Here is an 18009-nt window from a genome sequence, read left to right as displayed (position 1 = left end):
TAATGACCTGTAATTTTATGCCAATTAGGCATATATTATCATGCATTTTCACAGTGAGTAGTCTGAAAGCTGAATTTTAGTTAACTTCACTTCTGAAAGTAAAAATACATTCCATCCTGGGATGTGGTGAATCCAACTTATTAATTATGTTGACTATATTAGTTTTCACTGTGGTATACTTTGGCTAATATAATAACCACATTTTTAGAAAAAGAAGAATATTTGCACCCCCATGTTCACTACAGTATTATTTACAATAGCCAAGATTCAGAAACAACCAAAGCATATATCAATGAACAAATGGATCAAGAAATTGTGATACACACATGCATGTGCACACACACACACACCAGAATATTATCCAGCCATAAAGAATGAAAATGTGCCATTTTCAACAACAAATTGTCTTTTGTATGTGGTCATTGTTTTTCAAATATCACTCAAAATGTAATCCTAGTTTGTTTTTCTAAGCATATGCAATTAATATTACATGAGTAATATGAGTTCTGATTAATATATTCTTCTAGTTAAGACTCAGAAATAACCTGCTTGATTCTAACCTTTATTGTTAAAAATCTTTCATAGCCTTTCCACATAATAGCAGTAGGAAGTACAATGTAACACACCCAAATGTATTCAATAAAGTCTTCAAGTCAGTGTCCCAGAATCATCACTTGGAATCTTTGACAGGAACACAGGAGTGAAAGTTTCAGGACATTAACCAGCATCGCAACAAACATTAGAATGTATTCAGCTTGATCTTTGATTCCTGAATATATATTCTATATTTATGTATTGGCCTTGTTTTGTTTTACATAAACACTTATTTTTTTAAAAAAATAAACAGGGACGTATCCAGCTGGTTGAGAATCCAATCTACTTCTTTCCTAGCTAAGCAAGTTTTCTTTTATAACTACGACCTCAGCATTTCTAAACTTTAATAACTGCACAATAGTTCATTACTTAAAGGATATGCAATATTTACTTTCTAAACTAACCTAAAGCACTGTGCTCTATCTATATATTTATATCCAAACTTAATCAATAAACACTTGGTCTCACCACAAGCCCATAAATAAGGTTGATAATAATCATTAAAAAGCACTGGTACTTCATTTAGGTAAGAACATCAATTTTTCCCCCTAACAAGATTTACCTCTTGGGGCATGAGGAATCAAACTTACTAATTATGTTGGCTATATTAATTTCCACTGTGGTGCTATAGACAGTGTTTCTAATATAATACTTTTATTATTAGAAAATAACTATTTTAAAAGGATATACTGAATGCCTATACAAGCTGACTCTTGATTTTGTAAATAGAATAGCAAATTAAATGAGTCTATGGTAGGAGCAAGGGAAACTTTGTGATTAAATATATACACTTACCATAGATAGCCCCTCAGTGCCTAAAAGATTAGAACCCCCTTCAAGCAACAGCTGCCCTGTTCGGAATAACAACACAACCTTTATGGTCCTGACTTACGCATTTTTAATGAAAATGATGTGTCTGCCACTTAGATATGTTTACAGTACTTAAAATACAGAGTCAGCATATCTGGCATGTGAACTTATAAGGAATACCTTCATCATTTCCAGAGCTTTATACACAGTACTAAATGCAACAGAGAATGAGACACTGATAACAGATAGTTTTAACATAATGAAAAATACAAGGTGAACCACTGTCAGCTCTTCCTTCTCCTGCTTAACACTGATACCAAAATAAGTACTTGGACTCAAGGCGTAAGTATAAATCCTGCCTCAGAAGAAGCATTTCCAAACATGCAAAGGTTATATTCATAAGCTAAGCTGCAAAAGACAATTTTCCTGCTGTGAGGCTCGACAGGACCAGCACAGTCAGCAGGATGTTAAAAATCCTTCTGCAGACATATGTTAGCAAAGCTACTGGATGGGTCCAAGGCTCATTATGCTTGCTGACAATCATTTTGAAAAAGCACAGACCGAACACTTCTAAGGCAGCCAGTGCAAATACAGATCAGTCAACATTTCAAAAAAGAAGGAAAAGGTCCTTTAAAAATCTCCTATCTGAAGAATAATTATATATTGGTAATTGCATTTATCAATGTTCAGAATATTTTTTTCCATGACTGCTTGTATGAACCAAATTATTTATACTGTAAGTTTATACTGATGGTCCTAAACCACTGTTACAAGAAAACCAAGTGTGTGGCAAGCATGGTAGGGCTCCTTCCCACTGCTGGATATTTAGTTCTCTGTGAGGAACAAAGAATAAAAAAAAAGACCAAAACCAACATGAGGAAAACTGTATAGGTACTTCCCCAAGTTCTTTCGCAACGGAGCACAAAAATGAAAAATGCAGGTAAATATATCTATAAAAATAAGGAAACAGAATTAGGCTGATGTGTCTCATACTGCTATAAGGTTACAGTTTATATGTCCAGGGGATCAAAATATTCAAAAGTTATTCTTTGTTAACTGCAAAGTTAAAAGTTTCATTTGTTAACAAATCTTTGGTCTTGTCCTTACCTTAAGGGGGCCACTAGTTTATTATTATATTTCAAACATGTATTAAACAGGCAATCTTCCTTTTACAAAAGGCTCTATATTAATGCATGAAATCATACAGTATCATTTATAAATTAAAACAAATGAGAATTACTGTTATTAAAAATAATTACAACTATCATCATAGTAACATTTTTGTGTGTGCTTATGGCTATACTCATTTTAATGGCATTTGATGTTCACAGTGATTCCACAAAATTCCTCTTACAAATGAGGGAAGGGGTATGTACAATCCCTGAAAAGATTTAATTGAATGCCTATTACATTCCAGGAATAGGCCAGGGGCTAGAAGCAGAAAGTGAGGAAGACATGGTTCCTTCCCAAATTGTATTAGTCAGGAATAACTAATTAGAATTTGACACTGAAATAAGCCAGTAAGAAACCAAGAGAAGAAAAGATACACTAAACCAAGGTGTTTGATTCATTAAGTGACTAAGAGCAACTAGTCTTTTTTCTAACCTAAAATGCTTATACAGCTGGTCCTCATTATTTGCAGGCACCATATGTATAAATTTACCTAGTTGCTGAAGTTGACTTGTTCCGCCCACATCAATACTCAAGGCACTTTTAGGGTCATACACAAACATGTAGAGATCAAGGGAATTTCGAGTTGCCTAACACACCTGTTTCAGCTGAAGTTAGACATGGTGATCGTCCACCTTCTACTTTCAATTCTCATACTACATGTGAGTATTTTTTCCACAGTCTATTTTGTTTTTCTCATTTTTTATGCCTTTCACTGGTGACTTTGCTATATAAAATAGCTTGCTGTTTTAAAAGTGAATCGCTGAAACACTGCCTTGTGTTCTAAGTGCCAGAAGGCTGTGATATGTCTTGTGGAGAGAACAATTATAGTAAGTGTCATTTAGGAAGGAGTTATACTCTTGTTGGTCTTGAGTCCAATGCTAGTGAATAAAGCAGTATGTATTAAATAAGGTGTCATTAAACAAAAACACACTTAAAACAAGGTTATAAACTAATCAGCTGATGGAATGTTGTGACCAGAAGCTAACAGAAACCTAACCCTGTATTTCCTTTTTGAGCCAAGCGTCAGCATTCCTTCAGTATTTATGACAACATTAGAGAATATAACTAACATGAATAAGGAGATTCAGCTGTAAATGTTTTTGTTTTTAGTTAAATTTTATAACATCTCTTATATTTCTGAATTTCAGAATAAAACCTTTTACCTTAATCAATAAAAGATTAAGCAAAGAAAAATCAAAGATTAAATAACATTATTAATCAGTACATTTACAGAATTAAATAGGATACTAAGTTTTCATTTCTCTAGGGAAAAAAGAAATAAACTTTGCAACAAGTGCATTTTTAATCCCCAAAGTATTAGGTGTATTTGTTCTACAACTCCCTTTTAAATGAAGAATGGTGTTTTCTTAAGGAAGATGAAGAAATTAAAGCGAAAATAAATGATATCGTCTATCTACCTAGCTATTGAACTATCTATGGTCTGTGTTTTTTGTTTGTTCGGTTTGGGTTTTGTTGTTGTTGTTGTTGTTGTTGTTGTTGTTGTTTTTTGCTTGAATCCTAGGCTTCTAATTCACACATTTTCCCCTAGATCACACTTCATTGTGTCATTTGATCTGTTTTCTGATGGAAGAGATACTGATTAAAGGCTTTCAAAAGGATGGAATATAGGAAACACAATTACTAAATACTCCTCAGTTTCACAATCAAGCTTGTCCAAGATGTGCTGAATAATAAGCGTTTTCTCTCTATAAAGATGATGTTCCTGGTCTTGTTGATTTAAAAAAAAAAAAAACTTTTAATGTCCATCCCTGTGGACAAAGCCTGACATAAAGAGAATAGGAAGATAACACACCACACACGTGCCATGTGTCAGAAAAATGCTGAGAGCCTTGACCAGTAGAGGTGCGGGGCTATCAGGGAACCACTCACACCCCTACATGGCCTCCTCCAGTGACAGACAGCATTTATGAATCAGCAGCCCAGGGGTCAGGGTAAAAATCTGTAGAAATGGAACTGAGCCAAAAAACAGACTCTAAGGAACAGTAAATCTATACCCTTGACCTCATTAGCAGCAAACTGTAACCAACTGCTAATTACCTTATGGCTGTATCGTAAACTATATAAGTGTGTAAGTAAACTGATATTTGTGTATATATATAAATTGTGTATGTAAATTCTATATATGTTTGGCACCAAAAATTCCCAAGAATCAAACATGATGATTAGACTTAGGGAAAGGAGATACTAGATAAACCATTACCTAGTAATGGAAAATGAAGGTTAAATCTTGAAGTAGTTACCAACTTTCTGTTGGAAAATGCATAAATTGTGCTAAATGTATGTACTTGAGCACCTTAATTTAGTTTGTTTTGTTCTCTATACTAAGGAGGAGATAATTCAGTCAGAATCCAAGTTGGGGGGAAAAAAAGCCAGCTAAAAGACACCAATAAAGATTCTTATTAAATCCAGTTAGTTCCATGTATTATAAATGTAATCTAAAGCGTTAATTATATCAAATCAAAGACTGGCAATTAGAATCTCTGTAGATGAAATTTTAGGATTGATTCTAAGATCACCAAGAGATGGCTCCTTCACTATTCCCGAAGCACCTCCCCATTACAACAAATTACTACCACAACATCTGTCTTTAGTAGCTTCCACAAGTATATCAAGAGAACATGAGAACATAATCCAAGACGTAAATCTGCCAGGGAAGAATTATGATTTGAAGGAAAAAAAAGAGATCATCAACATCTACTATACACTGAGAGGCTATATGTGTCCAGGACCAGAGTGAGGAACAAGATAGACTTCGTCACTGACCTATTAAAATTTACATTTCAATGATGGGGAAAAAGGAAAGGTAAATTAAAAAAAAAAAAAAAAAGCAATTGTGTTAACTGCCAAGCAGGAGACCAACTGGATGCTATAGCCAGCACTGGGTGTGCATGGCTATCTCAGAAAGGGGACTCAGGAAGGCCTCCCTTAGACGGAAATATCTAAGCTGGAACCAGAATTACGAAAAAGGGGGTGATGAATTCTATAAATTATTTCCACTATAAACTTTGTTGTTTATTCTAATTACATTCCCTTATAAAAGTGGGGAAAAAAAACTACCGGAAATAACCATACTGGGGAGAGCTGAATGATAGCATCACAAGACTGGAAACATGGCTCCCCTCTCATGGCAACTGTTTTTTTGGTTTCGTTTTTTTAATATTCCATTTATTTATCTGACAGACAGAGAGAGGGGGGAACACAAGCAGGAGGAGTAGGAGAAGGACAAGCTGGCTTCCCACAGAGCAGGGAGCCTGATGCAGGGTTGGATCCCAGGACCCCGGGATCATGACCTGAACTGAAGGCAGAGGCTTTAACGCTTAAGTGTCCCAGGCGCCACATGGCAACTGTTTTTCTTTCCTACCTCAAGCACCAAGGCAGAGTCACAATTTGTTCATAATTAGCAGCAATGACAGAAGCTATGGGAAAACCCTGAGGGTTTTGTTGTTGTAATTGTTTTTAAGCTACTTTTGGAGGGAATAAAAACTGCTGATAAAAATCGCTAATCAGAACAATTGATGATAATTGAATCAGTTGATTCATTAAGCAATGGTTATGTACTATGTATGTTACATATAATATTGCATTTAATCCTTACAACAACCATAGAAGACAAGGGTTATTATCCACATTTTACAGCTGAGTAAACTGAGGTAGAGGGTAGATGATCTGTCCAAGATTACATTGCTGTGGGGGAGTCAGGCTTGTATTCCAGAGTACAGTTGGACCTTGGAGATGTTCAACTATGGTAGAAAGGAATATTAAGGAAAGAATGGAAATCATTACCTAGTCTGGCTCCCTGTATTCATCTCACTGTGCTGAACTTTGTACTTGATTACTTCACAGCAGTATAAAAACCTACTTTGGCTTCTCTGGTGACACTACTTTTTAAAGGCCAATGATATTTGTAGAGAAGATGGTGGGCTTTTTCAAAGTTCACTGGAATGCCCAACTCACACAGCTGTAATGATGTCTTCATCAAATGAGAGAACTACCTTCTTTTGTAATTCATCTCTTTCCTTTTATAGAACTCTGCCTTTCAACAACATGTGTGACTTACAGCTGCAGCTTTGACTTGATCCAGAATCTAGCATAAAAGGTGAAGACCTGATAACGAAACCCTTATTCTAATTAATTTTTCAATCATCCTTGTAAACAGACTTTTACTTCCGATACGTAAATCTGCTTTTAAAATCCAAGTATATGCCAAATGGTTTACCCAGGATTTTTACGTATACAGAAAACATTCATGAGCATAAAAAGCAACCTGTATTGTTGTGATTGGTCAAAGAATGACAGCATAGCTCCTGTAGTATTTTATATTTAATTTCATTACCTTCTACCAATGAAATTATAAATGAATCTACATACTCAGAAGTTTATAGGTTTTTTACCACAAATGCATATAATTATCCATATTGTTACACCCACCTTAAAATGGGTGTCTCAATCTAATTCAAAATTATAGAAAAAATAGAAAGGACTGAGTAATGTCTTTGAGTCTACTGAAGTTAGAGAGAGGAGACATTGTTTTATTTTAATTTATTTGGGAGAGTGAGCAAGTGAGTGTCCGCACATGTGAGTGGGGGCAGGCGGAGGCACACAGGGAGAGAATCTGAATCATATTTTGAGCTGAGCATGGAGCCCAAAGTAGGGCTTGATCCCAAACCCCATGAGATCACAATCTGAGTTGAAACGGAGAGTTGCACACTTAACCAACTGAGCCGCCTAGGTGCCCTAAAAGGAGATATATTTTTTTAATATTTTATTTATTTATTTGACAGAGAGAAAGAGAGATCACAAGTAGGCAGAGAGGCAGGCAAAGAGAGAGAGGGAAGCAGGCTCCCCGCTGAACAGAGAGCCCAATGTGAGTCCATCCCAGGACCCGAGATCATGACCTGAGCCGAAGGCAGAGGCTTAACCCACTGAGCCACCCAGGCACCTAAGAGGAGATATTCTTAAGATAAAAATCATTTCCCATCTTTCTTTTAAATATTGATTTCAGGTCAGGATTTTCCTTTGAGTAGCTTTTTCCGGTCATGCCCAACTCCTCAGTGACAAGTTGTGAAGGTAGAAATGATATTTGTTGTGTTCTCTTAATAACTCCTAGTTCTTGACACATGGGATATTTAAAGGCCTGCATATCTCACATTTGGTTTTTATGGTCCGCTTGTCATGGTATCCTTAAAGCAATGAAAACATTACATTGATAGAACTATATACTCTCATTAAAATATTTGCTGGACTTTGCAATTAGTTGGGAACAATTCCTAATGATTTCTACACAAACACCTCAGTCTTGTTCACATACAGACGGTAGATAAGTACATCAATATGCCAAAAAATGCTCATCTCTTCACATTCATAATAAAGTCTGTTTGCCATAAAAAATAAGTCAACATTAATAAATAATTCATTCACTTCCTTGCTTTGATGTCCTCTTACTACTCAGTGCTCACCTGAAATGCCACCTCACAGTCCTTGCTAGTCCACTAATGCAGTGTAACCCCAGTCACTCCCCTACAACTGTGTGTGTGATAATCAACCAAACACTTACTAGTGATATCTTCTATTTAGCTATTTGAACTCCTCCCACCCTCTCTGGTTATTTCCAAAATTGGTATGCCCCACAGGGGCTTATATTTCCATAATGTAACCCGTAAACCGGTAAAGTACCTGGCACATAATAGGTATATAATAAATGTTTACTGAATGATATGAGTAGATCAATCAATGAGTGAACGAGTGAAGACCTGGAAAGCACAGATGTAAATACATTAATTTATGAAATAATAAGCCCCATCCTTAGTCACTGTAAAACAGTAATTTTTATGAATATGAAGATGTGTATTATGATAAAAAAAAAAGGGGGCAGGGGGGAGGAATGCTTTTCTACCAGTAATTCTCAACCAGATGAGGGAGGGAGGGATTTTCCCTCTACGGGGTATTTCTCAATGTCTGGAGATGTTCTGTGGGTGTCGCAACTGGGAAGGTAATACAGGCATCCATTGGGAGGTCAGGGATCCTGCTGCTAAGGCTCCAACATTGCACAGGATCATCTCCTAAAGAAGAGGAATTATCCAGTCCGACATTTAATAATGCCACCGCTTTCTACTATTTTTCACTCCTCATATGTATTTAATACCTATTTATTTCTTACACAACTACCACATGCTAATATTGAATTCCTTTGAGGAAAAAGACATGTTATAAATGTATTATAAAGATTGACTAATACATGATTGGCTGGCTAGACTGCTAGATGGAAGGATAGATGAATGGATACTTCATAGACAGATATGTGCATACATAAGTAGAAAGATAATCCCAACACTGTGTAAGACTAAAACCATATGATGGCTAATTGCAGGAAACTTATCCTCTTGCTATCATCTAATCATGTACCCACAGAATTGTTACTTTTTATTTTTTATTTGATTTTTTTTCAAGATTTTATTTATTTATTTGACACAGAGCGAGAGCACACAAGCAGGGGGAGTGGAAGGCGGAGGGAGAGGGAGAAGCCGGCTCCCCAGCTGAGCACAGAGCCAGATGTGGACCTCCATCCTGGGATCATGACCTGAGCCAAAGGCAAGATGCTTAACCAACTGAACCACCCAGGCACCCTTGTTCTTTTAATTTTTTTTTAAAGATTTTATTTATTTATTTGTCAGAGAGAGAGAGAGAGAATACAAATAGGCAAAGAGGCAGGCAGAGGCAGAGAGAGAAGCAGGCTCCCTGCTGAGCAAGGAGCCCAATGCGGAACTCAATTCCAGGACCCCGGGATTAGGACCTGAGCCGAGGGCAGCAGCCTAACGAACTGAGCCACCCAGGCGTCCCGCCTCCATTCTTTTTAAATAATAAAATATTGGACTATGTAATAAGATACAATTAACATTGGGGAGAGAGTGGGAGAGAGTGGTAATTTTGGCATTAAATGCTAATGATATTTGTGTTCTTTTTATTTAAATTCAATTAATTAACATATAGTGTATTATTAGTTTCAGAGGTAGAGTTCAGAGATTCATCAGTTGTATGTAACACCCAGTGCTCATTACATCACAGGCTCTCCTTAATGCTAATGACATCTGTGAACAGAATGGCTATAAGTGAGAACTAGTCACCAGGGTTTAGTTAAGTGTGCTATGAAATAAATATAATAATGCCTTCCTTCAAATAAAAGGCATGTGTCTCCTTTCCATAAATGAAAATCACTTATCAAGTGAGATCTGTATTAACTATGTGGAAGGAATGTTATTAGAGTATGGGAAGAAGAAGAAAACTGAAATCAAGAGAGTTTGAGCAGAGCCGGTTAGAAAACACTCAGAAGCCCTAAATAGTGGGACTAATCCCTTAGATCAATGGATGGGGGGGAAAAAATCTTGTGTTTTTAGAAGAGGTGCTATATTCCATGAATGCAGTGTGTGCAATGAAATAGGGGAAAAACAGCAAAGGCAGGAGTTATATTGAGGAGGACAGGGGTTGCTTCTTCTGAATTTTCCTCATTTCTATTGTAGTATGGAGGGATCCAAAATCCTTGCTTTACTAGCACATATACTAAAATCGGAATGATGTAGAGAAGAATACCATGGCCTCTATATAAGGAGGACATGCAAATCCATAAAGTCTTCCATTTTTTCAGTAGAATAACATATTCAAAGTGCTAGTGGTCAACCAAGATTTCTATGTCTTGCAAAACTATCCTTTAAAATTAAGGAAAAATTAATACATACCCAGATAAGCAAAAATCAAAGGAATTTGTTGCTAGCATATCTGCCCTACAAAAAACATTAAAGTAAAGCCTTCAACCTGAAATGAGAGAAAACTAGACATTCACCTGAAATCTACACACACACACACACACACACAAATAAAGAACCCTAATAAACAAAAATATAAAAGACATTATATGCATTTCTTGTAACTCTCTTCTTATCCTATATGATGAAAAACAATGGCATAAAGATACAATTTGTATGACAATAGCAGTACAAAAGACAGGAGGCAATGGATATACTGGAAAAAAAAGTTTCTAGGGGGCGCCTGTGTGGTTCAGTTGTTGGGCGTCTGCCTTCAGCTTGGGCCGTGGTTCTGGGGTCCTGGGATCAAGCCCTGCATCAAGCCTCGCACCTGGCTCCCTGCTCAATGAGGGCCTGCTTCTCCCTCTTCTGCTTCCCCAGCTTGTGTTCCCTCTCTCATTGTCTCTCTCTCTCTCTGTCAAATAAATAAGTAAAATCTTTAAAAATAAAAGATTTTATTTATTCATTTGACAGCCAGAGATCACAAGTAGGCAGACAAGCAGGCATAGAGAGAGTGGGAAGCAGGCTCCCCGCCGAGCAGAGAGCCCAACACGGGGCTCGATCCCAGGACCCCGGGATCACGACCCGAGCCGAAGGCAGAGGCCCTAACCCACTGAGCCACCCAGGCACACCTGAATAAATAAAATCTTTTAAAAAAAAAGAAAGAAAAGAAAAAAGTTTCCATATACTATTCAGTTAAGTTAGTATATATAGGGACTAGATTATTTTAGGTGAGATGCTAATTGTAATCCTCAGCATAACAACTAACAAAAAAATTTAATAACAGAAAAAGAAACAAGAGCTATAAAATGATATACTAGAAAAATATTTAAAATGAAAGACAGTAACAGAAAAACAAAAATATAGACATGTAAGGAAAAAAGAAAAATAATAGATATCAATTCTATCACATCAATAATTACATTAAAGAGATTGCTAGAATAGTTTAAATACGGCCCAAATAGGTGCTGCCTTAAAGTAAAAAACTTGGGTTCAAAGATATTTACAGGATAAATGTAAAAGGATAGAAAAAAATATGTATGCCTTGGAAGAAATAACCAAAACAGATCTTGGGTGGCTATACTATCATAGACAAAACAGACTTTAAGAAAAAAAAAGTTACTAGAGACAACAAGGGACATTTTATAATGGTAAAAAGTCACGAAGATACAATGATTATAAACAAATTTACCTAAAAACATAGCTCCCAAATACACAAAACAAAAACTGAAAAAAATGAAGGGAGAGAGAGGCAATTCAACAATAACAGTTGAAGACCAATACCTTGTTTCAATAATAGACAGAACAACTATGCAGAAGATCAACAAAGAAATGGGAGCCTTAGAGAGGTCCAGAAGTTTCCATGGACTTCTGTGGGAGAGCACAGGAATTGTTCAAGATAAAAGCCACAGGGCCACTGTACCAAGATGAAACAGACCTTTATTAGTAAGAATTTTCCACAGAAACAACAGTGTGTGTGTGTGTGTGTGTGTCTATATCTATCTGTACATGAATGTGCACACACACATACACACACACACGCAGGGAGACACAAAGAGGTTTCTTTCTTTCTTATTTTATTTTTTTATTTTATTTATTTGACAGAGAGCACAAGCATGGGGAGTAGCAGAAGAAGAGGGAGAAGCAGGCTCCCCGAAGAGCACGGATCCTAACATGGGACTCGATCCCAGGACCCTGGCATCATAACCTGAACCGAAGGCAGACACCCAACCAACTGCACTATATACGCAGCCTTGAGAAAGAGGTGTCTTGCTTCTCTTAAGGAATTATCTCGCACAACTGTGGAGACTTGTTAAATCCAAAATCTGCAGGGTAGACTAGCAGGCTGGAGAATCAGGGAAGAATGACAATTTCATTCCAAAGGCAGTCCACTGGAATATTTCTTCTTCCTCGGGAAAGTTAGACTCTGTTCTCTTAGGGCCTTACCTAATTGGATGAGGCCCACGCATATCACAGAGGGAAATCTGCTTTAAATCAGTAATCTAAAAGTTAATCTCATCCAAAATTATAGCTTCACAGAGGATGCCTGGGTGGCTCAATGGGTTAAGCTTCTGCCTTCCACGTGGGTCATGAGCTCAGGGTCCTGGGATCGAGCCCTGCATCAGGCTCTCTGCTCAGCAGGGAGCTTGCTTCCCCCTTCCCCTCTATCTGCCTCTATACCTACTTGTGACTTCTCTGTCAAATAAATAAATAAAATCTTAAAAAAAAATCTCCATAAAAACATGTAGAATAATGTTTGACAAAATATCTGGACACCGTGGCCCAGACAAGTTGACCCATAAGATGAACCATCACAGGACTCCAATGATGAGTTGGATAGATGATGTCGCCAAAACTGACAGAGGCCTAAGAGCATGAGCAAGACTTGAGTGGGCAGTAAAAACGGGAGGACCCTGGTAGTCCAGAAGAACCAGTCTGATCACAATTTTACCAGTCCCACGATCTATGAGAGGTGGCGGTCATAACTGGGTGACTGACATTAAATGTAAATGGCCAAGGATTGTCCTGAAGGCAAGCAAGGAACTACAAGCTACCACAAGACTGAATATTCACACAGGAGTCTCCTTCCACTGCACTCCTGATTCATGGAAATTCCCAAGCTTCTTGGCAATTTCTTGGGGTATAAAAGTAGAAAAAGGAATAATTCTGAAACACTGAGAAACTGGGGAGATTAAGTTACCTAAAATGATTGCAGAGCTTCTCTCCATGAACATTATTCAAATTTTAGACTGACTAAGTTTTTGTTGTGAGAGGATCTCCTGTGCCTTGTAGGATTTTTAGGAGGAGCACTGACCTCTATCCAGGAGAGGTCAGCAGCACCCATCATCCCAAGTCATGACAATCAAAACTATCTCTATTCATTGTCAGGTGTTCGGGGGTTGGGGCACACAAGCAACCCAGCTGAGAACAGTAGGTTAAAGACTGTGATATTATTTTTAAAAGATTTTATTTATTTATTTGACAGAGAGAGACCAAGTAGGCAGAGAGGCAGGCAGAGAGGGAGGAGGAAGCAGGCTCCCCGCTGAGCAGAGAGCCCAATGCGGGCCTTGATCCCAGGACCCTGAGATCATGACCTGAGCCAAAGGCAGAGGCTTAACCCACTGAGCCACCCAGGCGCCCCAGAGACTGTGATATTATTAATTGGAAAATTATCTAGCCAATTGTGTGTGTGTGTGTGTGTGTGTGTTGACAGGGGAACTTACTAATAGTTAACTCATAAAACCAGGGAGGAGAGGTTTCCATTCTAGTACTCATAAGACAAGAGTACTCATTAAATTCATTTGCTGAACTAAACTCCAACCAACAAAGAAAAGTTCTAGTTCATCTCCTTACCCTCCTCCTATTAAAAAAAAGTGATTTACACTCATAAGAAAAAGAGTGATTTACTTGATTATAGTCAAGGTGATGGTTTATAGTAGTAGAACCTCCTGACTCTTCACCCTAGTGCCCCTTCTTAAATGCTCACCTTTAAACTGATTCAGGCGTCTTTGTCAGATCCTGCTCACATGTAGTAAACATACCAGAAGCAGTTATAAATCAGCTTTATCAGTAATAAAAATGTTTCAGCATTTTAATGTTTACTTAAGTTATTTTGTAAATCCTGTTTGCCCTTAAAAATAAAATTATTTGTCACAAATTGCTTTCTTTCTTTAAGAAGAATGCTTTTTAATTTTCTTTTCTTTTCTTTTTTTTTTAAGATTTTATTTATTTATTTGACAGAGAGAGATCACAAGTAGGCAGAGAGACAGGCAGAGAGAGGGAAAACAGGCTCCCCGCTGAGCAGAGAGCCCCCCGATGCGGGGCTCGATCCCAGGACCCTGGGATCATGACCTGAGCCGAAGGCAGAGGCTTTAACCCACTGAGCCACCCAGGCGCCCCACTTTTTAATTTTCTTGACATATTTTGTTGGAAAATGGTTCAGATACAAGATGTCAACACGGCAGTCTCTTGAACATTGCTTGCAAAATCTCCCATTCCTTTAGGTACAAACTGCCATCACTGTTTCTAGCTTTAAAATAAATATCTTTAGTTTATGAATAACATTTTTAAACATGTTGTTTTATTTTTATATTTTATCTTGATCCTCACTTAGGAAAGATATGCCTTAAGGCCAATACAGTATCAGTATAGATCTCTTTATTTTTCTTTTTTGTTTAGTAGAAACTTGATTTTATTCCAAAATAAACCTACTCAACACACACACACACACACACACACAAAAAAAAAACCACCGGACAATGTGGGGGAAAAAAATCTATATTTTCATGCAATGGTTTTACACTCCATATTAAAAAAAAAAAAATGCTTGCTAAGTACAGGCATTAACACATTTTCAAGCGACTTTTCAAGTGCATTTTTTTCCCCTTGGCTCAGCATTTCATTTTTACAGCGTCTATTAATCAAGTCTAAGCAGGCTTTAAATCCCCAATCCCTACTTCAGATTACTTCACAATTGCTGTCCTCTTCTCTCTTTGTCTCTAGTACCATCTTCTCTTGATTCCATTGTTTTAGTTCAGCTCTTTGCCCTGCACTTTCAATCATCCCAAGTCCACCATCCTTTGAGAACAGCAGCCATCAATTTCTAAGGCCAAACAACAAGGACTAATGTTTATACTTTCAAAGGGAATTCTCTGAATAATAAAGACCATTTAAGAAATGCCAGGAAAAATTGATTACTCCAGAATACAGAGCAACCAGTCCAGACTGGAGAACAGCACCATTTAGACATAAGAATATGTAGAGAGAAAAAAAAAAGAAAAAAAAATGACTAAAATCCATCTTTGTTCTTTATTGTATTTGGATATTAAAACTCACAGAATCTAAGCAGTACTTAACTTAATCAAGAAGAGGGAAAGACAAGAGCTATACATTTTAGAAATGAAAGATGTATTAGATCAAAAAATATGGTAATGCATAGAACCAGATACTTTCTCCATGGAAAAATTATTTGATCAATAGAGTTTTACTGTTTCATTGAGGTGGAAAGGCATAGATAAGTGGCTGCCTATTTTCTTCTGTCTTATTCTTAAAAGTAACTGATAAATTGCTAAGGATCTATTTTTCTCAGGTATCTGTCATAATTCTAAATGTTATTATTCTGGGGTACCTGGGTGACTCAGTGGGTTAAAATCTCTGCCTTTGGCTCAGGGAGTGATCTCAGGGTCCTGGGATCAAGCCCTGCATGGAGCTCTCTGCTCAGCAGGGAGCCTGCTTCCCTTCCTCTCACTGCCTGCCTCACTGCCTACTTGTGATCTCTATCAAATAAATAAATAAAATTTTTAAAAAAGGTTGTTATTCTATAGGTCCATCTTATGCATGCCTCTATAATAATAGTAAGGTCTGAGCATGAGATATATAGTGATAAATCAGAGGAATCTCATGGCTTGAAACCATGGAAAACCAAGGACAAACCCATATCTGAAACCCAAGCCTCCCAGATTTTTCTTCCACAACAAGATTTGAAACAACATCATTCCTTGCTTTGTTCCAATCCTTGATGAAGTTCAAATACTGAAGCGTTTTCCTGTCTGAAATTTGCAGACTGCCATTCAGAACTTCACAGACTATTACCTTGACTGAAAAACTGTGTGTGTACCTCTGCAAGGAATGGTCTATCTACTCATTAGCTCCAATATCCCAAATCTACCATTATGTTTCTTAAAGCTACAATAAATTGCTTCCAAATACAATTTCGTCTCATCCCTTTTATGGGCCTTATAAAAAAGCAGCAAATCAGAGAGGAAAACAGGTTAATTTTATGCCAATCACAAAACCCAGTGACAGGTGTCGCCATGTGTTGCGACAAGATCTCTTGGCCATGGGTCATTGCTTTGAAAGGAACTAACGAATGGCTTGCAGTACTGTGACACACTGAAAGGCCCCCTGGGATCTCATGCAAAGATCCCATGACAGGTATGAAATTAACTCGTGGTATCATGGTATTTTCCAAACATGACAGCTTCCAGAATAGTTGCCACTTAGCACAGTGGGGATTGTGGGACGAACTGCAAGAACTAGTAAATGATTTCAGTGGGATCTCCTAAGGGCCATAAGAAAAACCATCCTCCCCCCTCCCCAAGAAAATGTGGAGAAAGTTAAAATTATAGAAGGTGGGGCTCAAATATGTAGCAGCTAAGCAAAAATACTTACTGCTAAATAAATACTGCTTTGGATACTCATAACTTTAATTTGCTTCCTGGACTAATTTCCACAGTGAAGATGAATAAAGTATCCATTATTATAATTTTGAAGAGCTCTTTATTTCTTCCTTGAATCAAAACAAGGGTTTCAGTCATGAGCTGAGGAAGTACTGGAGCAAACATGCTTTTTCGCAGCACACGAGTGCGCAGGCGTGTGCACACACACACACACACACACACACACACGCAATGGCTGTACCATGCAAAATAAAACACTAATGCCAACACTGCAACTAAATCTCATAATTACGTTACATGGAAAAACGTAAATTCTGGAAACAGTAACTGTAAAACTCTTTGTTAGAGAAAAGATAGATGCTAAAAAAGCAAAGCAAAACATTGGCATCATATAATAAATAAATGTGTCACAAGCTTACTTTACTGACTTCTGAGTTAATTGCCTTTTCTATATCAATTCCAAATGCCATGCCAAAGATAATAGGAGGAAATGAGGAAAAATAGGCAAATTTCACATTGAGAAATAAAGTCACATAAACAAAGGTATTTATTTTCTTTGAATTCCTAATATAAAAACAAAATGCAAGTTATGACTGCAACTTTTTTGCATAATTTTCACAGTATAAGGTAAGAGAAATCACAAGTATAATGATTACAGCTTGAAAAGCAAGCAATTGTTAGTCCTGAAAAGGATAAAAGAACATGTAACTATAAATGTGGTAGAGAATCAGAAATTACACAGGATTCAGTGCTATGTTCTTCTGCCAACAGACAAATTAAGTGTATTAATGTTATGTGTGTATACAGATAAAGACCATTAACTCTGGTTTCACAATCTGGGCACTAGAAGCTAATTCCTGGTTCTTTATTTTGCTTTTTTTCAACATAAATTTTTTCCAGAATTCCTTTATATTCTAGCATGTGGACATTAACATTTAATTGTAGGACTGTGAATACCTTAATTACCAAATAATACCCTTCAATTTCAAGCCAATCTTCAATACATTCTTTAAGATCAGTAAGCACTTAGCATATATAGAAACCAATTTCCTAAAATGATAATATATGTAACAAATACTATATAACAAATACTATGTACCAAGCACTGCTCTAGGAACTTTACAAGTACTTTATTTAACCTTAATAATAGCAATCCTATAAGATAGGTACTATTAATATCTCCAACTTTCAGATGAGATAATGTGGAGAAGATGGGTCATTTTAACAAGTCTACAGCCGGTAAGTGACATACTCTGGAATTGGACCAGAGTCCATCATCTTTAACCTCCATGATGCTATGGAAGACCTTCCCACATCATTGTACTATAGACTTTCCAAGCAAGAGGTTTCCCTTGGGACTCCCATTCTTCTTGCTATCGCCTCTAATTTAAACCTCATGGTCAAAGAAAATGGAGTCACTGGATTCCTTTAGTTGT

The 18009-nt window shown here is 37.1% G+C and overlaps 1 protein-coding gene and 1 non-coding gene across 19 annotated transcripts in view; one reads left to right on the top strand and one right to left on the bottom strand.

Annotated features, from left to right (window-relative positions):
• CHL1 (cell adhesion molecule L1 like) overlaps positions 1 to 18009 on the bottom strand; it is a 218951-nt gene that overhangs the window by 120600 nt on the left and 80342 nt on the right. The window lies entirely within an intron of this gene.
• On the top strand, positions 10133 to 10235 carry LOC131826215 (U6 spliceosomal RNA). Its single transcript, XR_009351475.1, has one exon. It is a non-coding gene; the product is annotated as a U6 spliceosomal RNA (small nuclear RNA).

The sequence above is a fragment of the Mustela lutreola genome, chromosome 2 (assembly GCF_030435805.1).
Source record: "Mustela lutreola isolate mMusLut2 chromosome 2, mMusLut2.pri, whole genome shotgun sequence".
In the NCBI taxonomy this organism is placed as follows: domain Eukaryota; kingdom Metazoa; phylum Chordata; class Mammalia; order Carnivora; family Mustelidae; genus Mustela; species Mustela lutreola.
This window is presented reverse-complemented; position numbering and strand designations above follow the sequence as displayed.